Source organism: Alexandromys fortis, unplaced genomic scaffold, assembly GCF_014885135.2.
Source record: "Alexandromys fortis isolate MF-2015 unplaced genomic scaffold, M_Fortis_MF-2015_v1.1 scaffold_146, whole genome shotgun sequence".
Classification (NCBI taxonomy): domain Eukaryota; kingdom Metazoa; phylum Chordata; class Mammalia; order Rodentia; family Cricetidae; genus Alexandromys; species Alexandromys fortis.
Genome location: NW_026068042.1, coordinates 2242562 through 2259597, shown reverse-complemented (window position 1 = coordinate 2259597; position 17036 = coordinate 2242562). Strand labels below are relative to the sequence as shown.

The 17036-nt window shown below is 46.5% G+C and overlaps 1 non-coding gene and 1 pseudogene across 1 annotated transcript; both read right to left on the bottom strand.

Annotated features, from left to right (window-relative positions):
• Positions 1-9576: 9576 nt before the first annotated feature.
• Positions 9577-9682, bottom strand: LOC126515994 (U6 spliceosomal RNA). The gene has a single exon (XR_007595975.1). It is a non-coding gene; the product is annotated as a U6 spliceosomal RNA (small nuclear RNA).
• Positions 9683-15993: 6311 nt separating this feature from the next.
• The window catches only part of LOC126515915 (60S ribosomal protein L29-like), a 124444-nt pseudogene continuing 123401 nt past the window's right edge, over positions 15994-17036 (bottom strand).

Sequence of the window (17036 nt, the reverse complement as noted above, 5' to 3'; positions counted from 1 at the left end):
TGTAACATGAAAAGCAAACTGGTAGAAAAAAAGTGTATGTTCTATATGACAAAGAGCTAAAATCATTATTTATAAGAAGCTCATCAAAAACAATAACAAAAAGGCAAAACACTCATCAACAGAAAAAACTGAGCAGAATGCAGGAAAGCTAGCCCACTCAGCAATCAACAGATGTGTGAAATCCTTCTTCTATGCACCAAACCTTCTCCTGATCCAAGGAAGAAGAGACTTGCAATAAATAGGTCAACGGGAAATTTCAGCATGCACAGAGAGAAACTTCCAGCAAAGGGCAAAGATAAATGCAATAAAAATCTAAATCAAGGAAATGCAAATTTGCTTAGTGAGTTCCCATGCTTCTCAAGAAAGACTGAAAACTGTGTAGAGGTGGGTGAGCAGGAGGCATGAGAGATTTTACAGACCACGCATTCATCTCTCAGACACCACCCTTTGTAGAGCCTGTCTTCTGAAAGTGGAAGGATGCAGAGAGAAGGTTACACTGCAGTCTTCTATCTAATCATTAAGGACAATGAAAGTAGAGGCCTTGCAGATGGCTCAGTCAGAAAATGTTTTCCTTGCAAGCATGAGGACCTGAGTGTGGTCCCCAGAAATCATGTTAAAATGAAAGCCAACCTCGGTAGAAGGAATCTGTCAGCCCAGCACTGGGGAGGCAGGAATGATAAATCCTGGAGCTTGCTGGCCAGCTAGCCTAGCCTGTGGCCTGATACACAGCGTCCTCTGACCTCCATATTCACACACAAATGCATGTGCATCCACACATGTGTATACACACACAAAAAAAAAAACCTGGAAAAAATCTAAATCCCCATTGATAAGATATTGATTTAATAACTATGAAAAATCTAAACAAGGAAATATAACTAAGGCATTAAAGGACAGTAATGCTAACAGAATATGTTCATAAGACATTGTTAAGTTTTAAAAAGCACCTTTCTAAGCTGCATATATTATATGGCACCATGACTATGCCAAGTAGGTGATATTAAGCACAGAAGTACAGGCTCTTGGATGACCATACATCCAAATGTCACACAAAGAGGAGAGCTGGGGTGGGGCGCCACAGCTGGTTTGTCTGCTGTTTTGGGGGCAATTGCAGAACCCTTCCTGCACACTTAACACTTGCTCCACCTTAGCTACATGCAGCCTATGCTTTACCTTTTTAGTATATACCTCTACAGTCCCTAAATTATTTACAGGAGACATTTTTATTTTTTAATAAAAAAACTACAACTATTTGTCCAGGGTTGTTTGTTTGTTTATTTGTTTGTTTGTTTGGTTTTGGGCTTTGGGGTTTTTGTTTGTTTTTTGTAAAAGCTTCACTCTTATAAGGAAACTAGACCAGCAGGAGAAACAGTGATGTCCCACAGCACACATGTTCCTGGAAGAAAGAAGCTCAGAGAAGAGAACACTCCATTTAATTGGAAACACTAATCCCAGATGCGCCCCATCTCTCCTTGGGCAGGCAGGACCTGCCTTTGCCTCAACCAACTCATGCAAAATGCCAGACTCGGTGACCAAGGAAACCAGGCTGTGGGGACCCTGGGAGAGTCTGTGAGCCAGGCAAGATTTTCAAGGAAAGGAAGAAGATGTTCAGGTGACAGAGCCAGGCACGTGAAGGGCCTAGAGGATGCCTGCTGGCATAGCCTTCCAATACTCACCACAGTGGACTATCAAGGCCCAAGTAATTGAAGTTAGAACCGTTCTTTAACCAGGGCCCTTAAATTTTAATATATGAAATCTAATTTTAAATCCCATTTCTGCAAATCTGTTATAACAAAATCCCACAGTTCACACTGCCATGTGGAGCATCTGGGTCCCTGCTCTCTTTGAGCAGATAGCAAAAAAAAATTCATTATTTTTATTTCAAATTCATTTACCTTTCTATCACCCACCATTACAGTTATCCCACACTGGGACCTCAAGGTTATCTGTGTTTCTTCTGAACCCCTTCATATTTCAATTTTTCATCAAAATAAAATTCTTTTATCTCCAAAATATGCACATCATATTCAAAACTAATTCTAAAATAGCCTTTTTAAAATAGCCCTTTTGACCCACCTCATTAACAGTGTAAAACCTACTCGTCAGATGCGTATCACTATTCAGCGAATGTCATCTTTCCCAAAAAGCATCTACATTCAACTAGTTTGATTCTAAGGTAGTTTTTCCTTCTTTTTTTCTTCTTTTTCAAACAGTATTAATTTGCCTGGTAAAATATCTGGTAGGCTGCTTAGAGAGAGCCACTGGCCAAAATGGCTCTAAATGACACTGAAGTAACTTGAAAAGAGGGCCCGGGCTGGGGGAAACGGCTCTGTCAGTAAAGGGCTCGCTGTGCACACGAGGAGCCCAGTTCCATCCATCTTGAGCATCTGTGTAAAGGCCAGCAGTGGCTGAACACACCTGGAAGCCCAGGCCTGGGCAGCAGAAGAAGGGGACTCCTCAGGGCTTCCTCAGACAGTCTAGCTGACGCAGTGAGCTCCAGGTTCAGAGAGAGAGAGAGAGAGGAGTCTGACTCAAAAGATAAGATGTGGAGTGACCCCAGGCCTCCACCTGCACACACACGCACATACACCTGCACACACATGCACATGCATGGCGTACACCTGCACACACATGCACACACACCTACACATACATGCACATGCCTGGCGTACACCTGCACACACATGTTGGGGGCTGTGGACTCCCAGACCCTGAATTTCCTGTAAACAACTTCCTTGCAGCTGCTCTGAGCAAAACAACTTGTTTTCCTGTGTTTGTAGCTGCTCTGAGCATGAGACAGGGGAGTGGTTTCTGGTAGCTGCAGCTGAAAGATCCTGACAGCTGGGGCATGGCCAGAGCACTATATAAGCTGCCCCTGACCACCAATAGAATTGGCATTCTTGTATCAAGGATGACCCGTGTCCCTGTGCCTCTGTCTGTGTGCGTATGTTTTTAAATCTCCAGCCTAGGTCCCTACTCGCGTCCTGTCCTGTAGCACAGGTGTTCCACACACATGCACATGCCTGGCCTCCACGTGCACACACAAGCACATGCCTGGCCTCCACGTGCACACACAGGCGCACACACACCTGAACACACATGCACATGCCTGGCCTCCCCCTCCACACACAAGCACATGCCTGGCCTCCACGTGCACACACAGGCGCACACACACCTGAACACACATGCACATGCCTGACCTCCACCTGCACACACAAGCACATACCTGGCCTCCCCTGCACACACATGCATGCACACCTGCACATGAAGAAGCACACATTGTGACAGCTTGGATTAACTGTCAACTAGACAGCATGCAGAAATGCCTTGGAGACGAATCTCTGGGCATGTCTCTGATTGGGGGCATTGCGGTGGGAAGACCCACCTGCCAGATAATAAGATAGTAAAGAGAAAGATAGCTGAGCAGCAGCATCCACAGTCGCTTTCTGACTATGGGCATCACCTGACTAGTCACTCCTGTTCCTGCTGCCATGCCTTCCCTGCACCTCTGGGAACTGTGAGCCAAACAACCCTTCTCTCCTTAAGGTGCTTTTTGTCAGGTGTTTTGTCATAGCAATGAGACAAGACACACACACACACACACACATGGTGCGGGGGAGCAGAGGGAGCATCCAAATTCTTATTAATTACTATGGGATAATGTTTTTGTATGCTGTGAGTGCGTTTTATTCCCACTGGCTAATAAAATAGCCTATAGCAAGGCAGGATAGAGCCAGGTGGGAAGTCCAAGCAGGGATACAAGGAGAGGAAGGGCAGAGTCAGGGGAGATGCCAGCCAACCACTGGAGGAGAAGACATATTAGAGCAAAGGTAAGCCATGAGCCCATGTGGCAAGACATAGGTAAATAGAAATGGATTGATTTAAGTTGTAAGAGCTAGTTAATAAGAAGCATGAGCTAATAGGCCAACAGTTTGTAATTAATATTAAGCCTCTGAGTGGCTACTTTAAAAGCAGCTGCAGGGCCAGGCGGGAGAGAGAAACCTCCCGTTACAGTTTATCCATGCTGTACTCTGTGCTGTCTCATTGTGCTTCACAGTGTGCTTGGCTCTGGAGAGAGAGGTGCCAACTGTATGTGCTCCCTGAAGACGTGAAAGGAAGTGAGCCCCCCCCCCCTTTCCTGGTGCTAACTGTAAAGCCTTAGCTCTCAGACGGACCAAGGAAACGTCACTAAGACCTGAGTGGGTCCTGATGCAAGTTCTTATCTGGGGTTTCTGTAACTCTGAGACACAAGAAGAGGCACACTAGAGCGAGAAGATGTAGCTGTGGCACTGTGCACGGGTCTGCTCTTGTCCCTTGGGCTTCCATTCCCCTGGTGTAAAATGAAGGGGTGGGTCTGGATTGGACCCAGTGAAAAGAGGAAATTTTCTGTCTCTTCAGGCCCTCTACAGATCTGGAAAGTCTAAGGTGTCCTCAGATTTCCACAGTTCTGGGCACTAGGGGGCCAAAACCTGAGAGTCACCTCTGGCCCTGAGCTTTGGCACAGGTATCTAACTGCAGAGACTGAGGATCCCTGCAATGGGAAACCGCTGAGGCCCCTCTCCATTCTGGCAGAGGGAACCTGGCTTCCATGGGAAACCCTGATATTATGCCCAAGGAGACCAGGAAAAGAGCTCTTGGAGACAAAAAAATAATAATAATAACACTTCGAACCCCAGTTCAGGAACTGCCACACATCCTGGCTGACTGCCATGTTAAGTTGGACTAGCCTAGCCACCTTCTGACAGGAAGGAGCCATCATGGTGTCTCCATCAGAGTTGTGGATCGTGACAGTGGATGTGAAAAACTGATCCAGCAACAGCTTGGAGGCAAGGGCTTCATGAATGGCAGCTATTGCATTTATTACTCCAAGCCCTGTACTTACTCACGGTGTCACAATGTCTGCCGCAGCTGACAGATGGTGGCGAATAAAGCTTGGGAACAAGCAAAGACAATACGCTCTCTGGTGCTGCCGCTCCTGTCCCACGCCACAAGGAGGCCGTCCTACATCAATCCTTCAGCCAGACCGCTTCCACGGTGCAGCGAACAGCCCCGTCCTAATGACGTCACCTCTGCACATCAAAGCTCTGTCTCATATAGTCCCACTAACAGCCAACTCGATCCAGTCCCATAAAACCAGTGAGTCTGCACAATATGTAAAGTATATAAACAAAAGGTGCTAAGGAATCCTATCAAATGTTAGGATAAAGGTAGATGGCCCAGCAGAGAGAATTAGAGTTCAAACTTCCCCCTTGTGCCTTAGAGATGGCTCAGCTGGTAAAGGTGTTTGCTGCCAAATCTGATGACCTGAGTTTGATCCCAGAGACACACACAGTGGAAGCAGAGAACTGACTCTCACCAGATGTCCTCTGACCTCGACATACACCGCATGGCATGTGCACACATCCTTACATACATACAAACACATACACTCAACAATGTAAATAGACACATAGATAAATGTAATAATTAAAAGTTCCCCTCTTGTTGGGACCCCACGAGAACTGTGTTCACAGTTAGATGCCCTGGCAAGTTGGTATTCAAAGATTTAGCATGCTAAACTTCCTGAGGTTAACTGCTCATAAATAGGGTACTCGTTTTGATTTGTTGTTGTTGTTGGGTGGTTTGTGTGTGTGTGCACATGTGTGAAGGTGCCCACTGAGGCAGAAGAGGGCATCAGATCCTCTGGAGCTGGAGCTACGGGCATTGTGATCTGCTCCATATCGGGGCTAGGATCCAAACTCCAGTCTTCTGCAGAAGCAGCAGGCGTTCTTGCTGACCTCTGAGTTGTCTCTCCAGCACCAGTTTTTAGGGAACTCTTAATAACCAAAAAAAAGATCTCTGTTTAAAGAAAAAAATAGTCTGACTATTAGAAGAAGAGTAAAGGACAGCAAGAGCTCTCCTGGGATTTGTCGCAGCTCACCGTCGTGACTGACTGCCTGAGGTCAGCTTGTACAACCTCATCAGCCTGCCTCACAAGTAGTCTGACTACTTTCGCAGAAACTTCACCCCGGAATTATGACATCAAAAATCATCTCAAGACGTCATCTTAGTGAATTCTCAGATTTTAATCACAATTTCTCCTATACTTTCTGGCCACAGGACTGGCAAGTAGGTTTGCAAAGGATTGTGGATCGTGAACTTGTATACAAGGGGACCAAGGAGCGTATAGAAGAGCAGGGGCAGCATGTTTAACTTATCCCTGGTACTTGGCCAAAGACAAGGTCATTGCACAAATGTCAGTGAAAAGTGGTTCCAGATAGAAAATTGCAAATAATGGTCCGATGCTGGAGGTTTTTTTTTTTTTTTTTTTTTTTTTTTTTTTTTTTTTTTTTTTTTTTTTTTTTGCCAAAGAGCCAGAAACACTGAACAAAACAGCAAGTGTTTGTCTGCCGTGTCCACGGGGCTCAATTTGCCACACCAGCGGACTGACGCTTAGAGCCATGCTTTATTGTCTTCTGCCTGCCCATTAATAGTAGCAGGAGGACAATGGTTCGAAATAATTACAGAGGAGAAAGGTAGCAATTAGCAGTACAAATTAGCTATTAAATGATTCCGAAATTTCAGAGTGAGAAGATGACCTTTTCACTTCTTATCTGGCAGTGACAAATTGGGTTCTGACTGGAGAGGAAAAAAACAAAGCATTCCAGCACATGATGGATACCGGTCCCCTTCCCGTGGGTGACTGGGGCACGCTCATTAGAAACACAGTAGAGGGTGAATTTCAGGATGTCCGTCAGCGGCTTCTACCCTGCCTACCCGGAAAGTCATCTTCCTCTCTACACTTTGCGTGCCTTCTTGTCATGATAAGAGGGAAACCCAGCGAGGGCCTACAGCGTAGTGTCTTAAATTATTTAATTAGTCCGTGCTATCCTAATTAAGTCCACGCACACTTAATGGGTCGTTTCCTGCTATGACTTAAAGCTTTTGGCTAGAAGTTGGGGAGAATATCCGTGGGTAGAGCTCTCGCTGCACGGGTGTAAGGATCTGAGTAGGAATCCCCAGCTCATGCAAAGGTACACATAGCAGCACATCTGTAATCCCAGTGTCTCCATGGGGAGAATGGAGATGGGCTCCGAAGCCAGCTGGCCAGCTAGCCTGCAGAGCAGCAAGCCTCGAAGAGTCCCTGACTCCAACAAGGGAGAAAGGGAGGAAAGGGAGGACCAGTACCCAAGGTTGGCCTCTGGCCTCCACATGCACATCCTCTCTCTGTCTCTGTCTCTGTCTCTGTCTCTGTCTCTGTCTCTGTGTGTGTGTGTGTGTGTGAGAGAGAGAGAGAGAGAGAGAGAGAGAGAGAGAGAGAGAGAGAGAAGGTGAGAGAAACTAACTATACCCACGTGCCAGGTATTCCCAATCTTCACATCAAATATGGCAGCAAAGTTCTACCCTGGGCTAATTTTCCTCTGAAACCCTTCCTGGGTTATTTTTGCCATTTCACCTGCTCAGTGAGAACAACCTGTTTTCAATCCTGCTCATATCTAACCTGAAACTATTTTTAAAAAGAAAACATAACAACAAAAATCCTCCTCCTCTTAGGAAAAGCTCCAAAGATGCAAGTTTTTACAGCTTGTCATGTAGCACTTTGCACGGTTTTAACTCAGGACCTTTCCTTGCAAGTCAAAGCATAAAACGCATCCTTCTCCTGTGAAGCCTCTGGATCTTGTCAGGAGAGACTCAGTGTCATGCTGTTGACACAGAGGGAAAAATGCAATTATTTGTACCTCAGATCAGTGTGTGGATGCACCACTAATTCCTACACCGCCAGCTCGGTTCCTGGGTGAGAAAAGAATAAATTGCATTGAGGGCAGAGGATCTTGGATGTAATTTAAGCCATGCCCCTTTGCTCATCATGAAGGGAGAAGGCTCAGGGTAGAAATGGCTTGTCCGTGGTCCCAGCAGGGTACAGCGTAGGTCTCCATGCTCTGGTCAGCTCCTGGCTCAGAATCCAGTGCACTATAATCTCACCTGTCTCTCTCCCGAGAGTCACTGACATCCCTGTCCCTGTCCTTAAGCCACAGTCGCATCAAACCTGTCATCCTGTCATCCGCAGGGCCCATATTTGCAAATTCACTTTCTTGACAAATCAGTACATCGGCTGCTCTCATGGTGATTCACAGGCGCAGAGTAGCAAAAGCTTTGGGTCTCCCCACTGCATTTTCCAAGCCGAGGTTGAATAAGGCAATGTCCAGCTTCAGCCCTCCAACAGTAAGCAAGTATCCTTCTCAGGCTTACTCAATGTCATGGATTTTTGTGGGCCGTACTTTGGGGTGAGATTTCACTGTCTAATGGAAAAGTGCTGGGCTGCTCTCTGGGGCCCTAAGGGCCTTGGAGGGAAAATGCCTGTGTCAGCTGAGTTTTGCACAGGTAGAGGTTACAGTAGTAAGAGGAGGGGTCACAGTACTGTTGTGTGACTCCTGCTGGGAAGATGTGAACCAACACCTGTCCAGCCCAGGCAGGGCGCCAGCCACAGATGATCCCACCCCAGCCTGGCTTCGTGAACTAATGGGTCCATTGGGTTATTTACAGAAGTCTGGGTGAAGGACTACCATGGAGGACTCAGAGCCAGCTTCATCACCAAAAAGTCCACCCCACCCTGCGTGAGAGCTCACAAAAGTTGCACCCCTGGAAGTCCCTGTCCAACCTGCAGGCAGCTCCACCCAGCAGTCTCCTCTCCCAGCCGTTATTCATGACTTCTATCAGCTTGAGAGGCGGGAATTTGTGAAGCTTGTAAGTTTCATGAACCTCTTGAGCTTTGTAAGGTCACTTCCTACATCTTATGAGCCTCCTCCTTCCCTCTAGAAGGGGATGTTTCAATATGCAGGAAATATTCACCCAAGAAATAGATAGTAAAGAAAATGTCTTACATAGAAACCTACACACTTTTAAAGTTCTGTGTTAATGGACTGATGACCACAGGCTTTGGGAACCTCGCCCGTATTTCCCTGGGAGCCACAGCTTGGTGCTTGCTCTCTTAGTGTTCACAGAGACTTCACGGAACATAAAGACATGAATAAGGAACATATCTATATATCTAACACGGACTACAAAACAAAAGCACTTTAATAATACAGAAAGGGCTGGAGAGGTGGCTTAACTGTTACAAGCACTTGCTGTTCTTCCAGAGGACCAAGGTTCGGATCCCAGCACCCACATTGCATAGCTCACAACCTCCTGTAACTCCAGCCCTAGGGTACCTGCACATATGTGGTACACACACACATGCGCATGCGCACACACACACACACACACACACACACACACACACACACACACACACAGGCTCCCACCTCTCCCTTGCCAGCTTCCTCTTGTTTCCTCTGCCTACATGCCCTCTCCTGACAGAGGTTTGCTCTGACAGCCCTGTCTTGCTGTCTCTTCCTCACACCTCCACCACAGCTGAAAAGGACCTGGAAACTATTTTCTTCTTGTTCACTTCCTGCCTGGTTTCTCTATTGAGCAGCAACCGCCCGGCGACACACCTGCCTTTTTCCCTAATGAATTCCCGACACACAGCACGGCGCCTGACATTTGTAAAGGCCTCAGTAACTTGCTGTTAAATAATAAATAAATGAGGCCATCAATTAGTACAAACAGCGCTCACTGAAACCGTTCACTCTTGCGCAGGGTCCACGGTAATCTTCCCTGTATTGTTCCAATTTTAGTACATGTGCTGCCAAGTGAGCAGGACAGCTAGGACACAGTACAGAGAAACCATGTCTCAGGGGGAGGAAAAAACACCTGTGTTCGCTTGTGACAGGAGCTCTGAAGTATTGATCAGATCCAGTGGAATGAGGCACTCCGTTTCAGGCAGACATTGTCTATCAGTCTTGACACTTCACCATCTACACCTGGAGACTGTCATCTCTGGGACTGGTTCCAACATGACCATGTCGACGACATGACATCTTATCTACAGGGTTTGTGATATTCTGCAGCCAAAGCACTGGGCAGACTTCTCCAGTCCGGGGTGGGGGAGAGCTCAGCACTGTCAACTGCTGTGAACAGTTGACCTTGGCTCTCCAGCTCCCATTGGCTTAACCCTGACATTACTAAATCAAGAAATCCACTTGCAAGACCTAAAAACAGAATTTCCCCGGAAAGCATTTCAAACACATGCCAGAAGCTTTACATTTCCACTTTAGGTCCCTTCATTGTTTCATTCCTGTCCCCTCCCTGAAGGGCATCTGTCCACAGATCTGACACACAGCACAGCTAAGTCAGATAAATTGAGCTTACAGAGGGTTTCAATCAGTGCCCGCAATTACCAACACACCACACACACAGAGCCCACATCCCCCCCCCACACACAGAGCAATATATACATGAAGACGCACACAAACAGCAGGACACACAGGCAGACACAAACAGCAGCGCACACACACACAAACAGCAGAACACACACATGCACACACACACAAACAGCAAACACACACATGTAGACACACACAAAGAGCAGCAAACATACACACACAAACATACACAAACAGCACAAACACACATGCAGACACATAAACAGCACACATACACACATGCAGACACACACAAACAGTGCACACACACAAACAGCAGACACACAAACAGCAGTACACACACCTCTATTGTTGAGCTTAGAGAAGAAGATTGTGAAAAACCAAAAGCAGATTTTTAATTTTTTAGAAGCTGCTAGGAAACAATTTGGTTTTAGATGATGCATTTTGGGGCTCAGAGAACTTTTCCGGCTTCAGGCTTTTTTTTTAAAACAGCTCTTTCATCTTTAAATCATGTTAACCACCACCCCGGGCTTGGAGCATTGATTTTCACTTGTAATTTAGCAAATAATAAACAAGGTGCTGAAATGAAGGCATGTGTCACCATGGCTCCAGGTCCATGGCTGGCACTGCACACCATCACACTTAATTTTCTAATTAAATTCTGCATGCAATTAGCATCAAGCAATCAGAATGGCCACTTGAGATTCAATCTGCATGCCTGAAGGAACAAACCTTTCATGTTACCAGGAGACACATTCAGCCATCTTTTGAAAACCTCCCCTCATCACTGGCTGCCACTGGAACATGACTTTTCCCACAGAGACCTAGGAAATACCTGACTGCCCAAGCTATGCCCTCACCCCTTGAGGATCCCTCAGGACATTCCTAAGCACAGGGAAAGTAGAGACTCCCTGAAGCTTTAGTCCTTGGAGTCTGGGGTGGGGGCGAGGATGGACTTACACTCTGCAGACTCGCAAGTGTTGTTATTCATATGTTCAGCTGGACCACAAAACATCCTTAGTACTGAGAAGAGGTTGGATACGGCTCAGTCCCTGCCTTCTGAGCACGCAGCTGTGGCAACCACGCACAGCCCTCCAGAGGACAGGACCCCTTCCCCTTCACACCGTTACAGTCAGTGGACCCTAATGTAGAAAGTCCCTTTGTGTGGGAGCCCACAGAATTGGATTCCTTCCACCTTGACTAAAGCTCAGAGAATTCAGACCTGCTCTTGCTTTATAGCCTTCAAGGTTATACGAAAGAAGGTTTGACCCAAGGCATAGCTACTAACAGGATGTTTTGACCTAGAGTGTGGTTACTTGATGTTTGGGGTATTAAGAAAGGTTGATTACTTTGTTTTTTGTATCTTGGTAAAGAAGCCTCTTGCCTTCCCCCTCCTCTTTGGATTGGGGTTTATAGAGCCCCAATATAGAGACATAAATGCAGGGCAAATCTCAGTATTTCCCGGATGCCCTCCTGGCTCCATCAATTGTCTCTTGTCTATCTCTCTCTTAGTCCTCACGCTTCCCTCCAAGCGGAGATGAATAACCAGGGTGAGACCCGGCTCGTGTTGTCATCCAGATACCAGATATGGAATCTTTGCACAGAATTCTTTGGTCTCATAAGCACATGCAATTCAACTAGGCAAGAACACCATGTCCCTGTAGAACCTCATGGGCCCAACAGTAGAAATTCTTTCCCCAATTCACAGTAAAAGATGGTGTATGCCCAAGAATAGAGTCATTCTATGAATGTGTCTGAGTTGTTTGTTTATTGGCCAGCTGCCTAGCACAGATGTCACATGAAAATAAGAAACTCAAAAAGATTTTGGCCATCCTGGGCCTGCATCCCCACCCAGCAAGCGTTGGCCAGATGAGCTCCTGTAACTCGACTGTGACCTTCTAATTTACCTCAGAGCCTACTCTTCCCCATTGGCAAATACCAGCCAGTCTCATTGTTGTCCACTCAACTGCAGACATACAGGTGCAAAACTTCATTGGAGGTTTTAAATGTGTCGCATTTAAATGTGCATACTTTCATTTGTGACACTTCAAAATAAGTCCTTTCAAATGACCCTCAGCGTGCTGAAGAGAGGACTCAGTGCCCTCTTCTCCAGGGGACATTAGTTCAACTCCCATCACCCACATGGCCACTCACAACCATCTATAACTCTAGTTCTAGAGGATGCAGTGCCTTCTTCTGATCACGGAGGGCACTGGGCAAGCATGTGGTACACAGACATACATGAAGACAAAACATTCATGTGCTTCTCTTCTACTGAAACTCAGATCAAACACTTCTTAATCAACTTCAGGACTTTGCAAACCTCAGCAGAGCATAGTCTGTCGGCGTCCTGACTCCACAGATCTCAACTGCCATAGCAGGTCAGTGCTACTGACGTCATGTATCTCTAGTTCTCCTTGGCTAAGTCTGGGCTCCTCTCTCAGACAGAGACAGAGACAGGGGACCGGATCCGGATCACCCTGGCTCGTAGAACAGAATGACTTTGTAAAGTCTGTTACCTCAGGAGATGGAGAAGGAAAAGAGGGAGGAAAGCTCTGGGCCACTGCGCTGCAGAAACAGCAAATTGGATATACATTCGTAGCAGATGAGAACGGAGGGAGGAACCAGCATTGGAAGAAAGGAAGACACACAGCAGAATCTAGGGCAGCATACCATTTACATAAATCAAAACCCAAATACATATCAAACAATACTAAACATTCCCAAGGATATAGACAAATTAAAGGACATATAGAAATCCCTTAGACATTTCCTGATTGGTGAGGGTAAGGAGAAAAACATGTTGAAGCACAGCCCTATGACAGGGGACACTGCTGAGGGTGACCCAAAGCTGCACCTGGGACCCAGCGAGGGTGAGAATGAAAAACAAACAAGCAAATAAACAAACAAAAAAAAAAACAGTAAAACCAAACTCTCACCTCAGGAAGCTCCACCCACTGCCGCCCCGCCTACTGCTGCTCCGCCTACTATTGCTCCACCCACTGTTGCAAAACTGGGAAGGAAAGGAAGAAAGAACCAGTTGCTCCCTTTGCAATCTTTTTATTGGCAAATGAAAATCACAAGAGAATAAAAGCCAAGACAGAGCGGGACACGGCCTCCTGAAAGTGCCCAAGTACATTAGCTAAAGGTCACAAAACTGAGTCACTAATCTGCTATGCTATGAAACACCCAAAGTTGGGTGTAGCCAGTCATGATGGCCCTTCCTTCCCTGTGTTCCGTGTGTACTCTACCTGGCTGTCTGGCCACCAGTTTTGGTCAAGTGTGTCACTGCTAATAGCGCTACTTGATCCTCCCACACCAAGTTACTATTTTTTTTTTCACCTAAATACTGACTCTGTCCCTAAGTAATAATGTGGATGAAGTCATGGCTTTGACGAACTAGTTTTATTGTTTCCTTAATAAACATTAAAATAAATTTAAAACTTTAAAAAATTTAAAGAGCCACTTAAGCTAAATCAAATTGTCTAATCTATTTGTTGCAATGAATGCTTAGCATTAAATAAACTAAGAGTGGATCAGGGCTCAAATATCACGACTATCTGGCCCTGGTGGACAGGTGAGCAGGACAAATCAGCCTCCTTCACATAGCCCACCCAGTCACGGTGTCTGTAGTACGTGGCTGCCCGGGTGGTTCAAGGACGAGAAGAGGACAATAAAATAGGGCTCTGGGAGTGTCATGCTGAGGTCTGAAGCAGGGGACCGTCACCTCCACTCAAATTTCTTGATTATATTTCAGTCACCCAGCCATTACATATAGATATGTTGCCCACTGGTGTCTGAACATCAGGGCCGGGTTTTACATTCATAATTTAGCAAGAGTTCCTTGAGTGGCAGACAGAATGCTGAACCTTTAACCTCTAAACGCCAACAAACAGCAGAGAGAACACAGACTGTGGCTACCTGGGGCAGTTTAGTGCAAGAAGCAGGAACATTAACATCAACAAAGTTGGGAGGAGCACCAGACTGTCTCCTGGGAACACGTGTCTCTCTTAAGCCAAAGCAAAACTAAGAAATATCGTCACAGATAACAACCCTGAAAACATACAAGGGGTGATACTAGTAATTTTTTTGCTGAGCAAGGAAAGAGGTTAAGGGAACTTCCAGAAGGCTAGAAAAAGTATTCCCCTTGGTCTACATGGAAGCACAGAGAAATAGATTCGGAATACAAAAAAAGAAACATCATTGAAAACAACACACTTCACAATTACAATTCAGAATGACAGGCAGGAAAGGGGATGGCCATCTCCTAAGTCTCTGAGTCTGGAGGAGATGAACTATTCCACCACAACTTTTCAAACAGTATCCTGGGGAGAGGCAAGCACAAGTAATGTACAAAATGGAAAACCAGGAGGGGACAAAGGAAACGGAGCTACAAAGCAGACATGGCGTCCAGAGCTGTCTGCAGCACTGGAGTTGATAGCGATTTACAGGGCAGTGACTGACTGATGGCGCCCAGCTGGCCATAAACACTGGACACATACTCTTACTGTTTATAACAGGAACACATTTTGTCAGATCGATTCCCAGCACTGACGTGAGGCAGGATGGGAAATGTGTGCTTATAGTGAGTGGTCAGAGAACACACTCTCCACGGCCAAGAGAGGGTGTGTGAGCTTTTATTACTGAAGTAACAAATCTCTACAAACAATCTCTAATGATTGAAAGCATCACCAGTCATGTCTTCCCTGTGGATAGCCCCGGGTATCAGAAATCCAGGGCAGTCCTCCAGCCCTGAAGTCAGACTGCTGGTAAAGTGCCTTCCTGTCTGGAAGATACAGGACGTGAATCTGTTTCTTTCCCCTGTCTGGAGAGGCCACCTGTGTCCCCTGGGTCCACAGCCAAAAGAGTCTTCTTGGACCACCATCTTTCTGGGTTCTTTTTGCCTCTCCTTCACTGTGACTATATTCAGTCCATTTACACAAGTAAGGGAAGCATCCTTGTTTGAGGTCAGCTGGTCAGTGACCGTCATTCCCCTTGCAGTATTTATCTAACAAAACCACAGATCCCAGGAATTAGGACCTGGCACTGGGGGAAGGGGGGGGGGAGGAAGAGCAATGTTCTGCCTCAGTCAGATGTTATAATCACTCGGTGAGGGGAATACAGATTTTCCTAAACTGTTCACTGTAGTAGTTAGTCTTAATTTTTAACCTGACTAGATTGGGAGACACCTAGGAGATTAGTAGAGCACACTTCTGCGTGTGTCTGTGAGGGCATCCTGGAGAAGACTGACATGAGGCAGCAACTGAAGGAGGGTGTGGGCAGCACCATCCAAGGGGCTGGGAGCTTACCTGGAGAAAACATGGAAGACAAAGGCGTCAGTGTGCCAAAAGCTCCGCCCACTCTTTCTGAGCCAGTGGGCCCATTGCTGCTGCCATTAAGGCTCCTTTAGCCTCTCAACAAAGACCCAACAACAACACTCCAGGAGCTTCCAAGCTTCCCGCCTTGACTGGGACAGAAGCATTAGTCTTTCTTGCTCTGAAGCTACCAGATTCCTGAAGTAATCAGTTCCCAGGGCTCTGCCTTCCCAGAGTAAAAAACTACTGTGAATTGCCCAGTCTGGTTAGGTATGTAGGCCAATACAGTGAATGACTAACTGATTATTTTTTTAACAGAACTTGCCTCAAGTTTATTTGTAAAAACAGCATAAGGTCCTGAACATCTGCAAATACTGTGTAGGTGTTCACACCAGTCCATCTGTCTTCACATTGGCAGGCTGAGACCTTTCTTATGGGGCCTTCACAGGGGCCTGGGCACCTTTAGGAGCCTGAGTTGCAGCTGAGGCCTCTGCCTTGGCTTGAACCTTGGGCTTTGTTTTTTGGAGCCTACGACCCCTGGCCATGTAGCTTCTAGTCCACTTCCCAAGCTTGGGGTGAGCAATTAAAGCCAGACGGGTGAGTTTGCGGGTGGGGCCCTTTGGCACCTTGGGCTTCACCACCTGGGGCTTCACCAGGGCCTTGATGGCCTCCGCACGTGCACTCATGGCCTTTGCATTATTTGCCTGCATCTCCTTCAGGCCTGTCTTGTTGTGCTTCTTGGCAAAGCGCACGTTCCTCTGGAACTTGGGGTCAACCCCCTTGAGAGATTCGAATCTTTGTGACCGGGGTTTCTTGATGCCGTTTCTGTGCCATTACCGGGACTGGTTGTGTGTGGTGTGGTTCTTGGACTTGGCCGTGGCTGGACGGTAATCGGCGGCTCCCGAAGCGCCTGCGACCGGAAGAGAAAGAGCTAACTAATTGATTATTGAGACAGGGTTTCATGTAGTCTAGACTGATCTCAAGTTTTAGATAGTGGATGATGACCTTAAACTTCTGATCCTCCTACCTGAACTTCCTGAGTGCTGGGATTACAAGCACACTACACCATCCTCAGTTTATTCAGTGCCAGAGATCCAACCAAGGGATTTCTACATGCTAGGCGAGTTGCATCCCGGTCCCCAAATGTAATTATATAATTATCTACATACTCTATTGGTTCTGTTCCTCTAGAGAAGCCTCACTAATATATTACTGATGTGTTCAGTTTGCTTTACTTGCACCAACGTGCATTTAAATATGTCCCCTCAGCCTGCTGCAGCAAGCCTGTGTAATGACCCGTGGAATGTAAAGGCAAGTAAGTGATTGATCAAGCTGCACAGATGGAAATAAACCAAAGCCAAGAGTCTCCTCGAGGCTCCCACTACCTACAGTTCTGATCTCTCCCCAGGACCATCATTTTCCATCCTACGCACAAGGAGTAAGCAGCAAGCCTGGACAAAATGAATGGATCCCT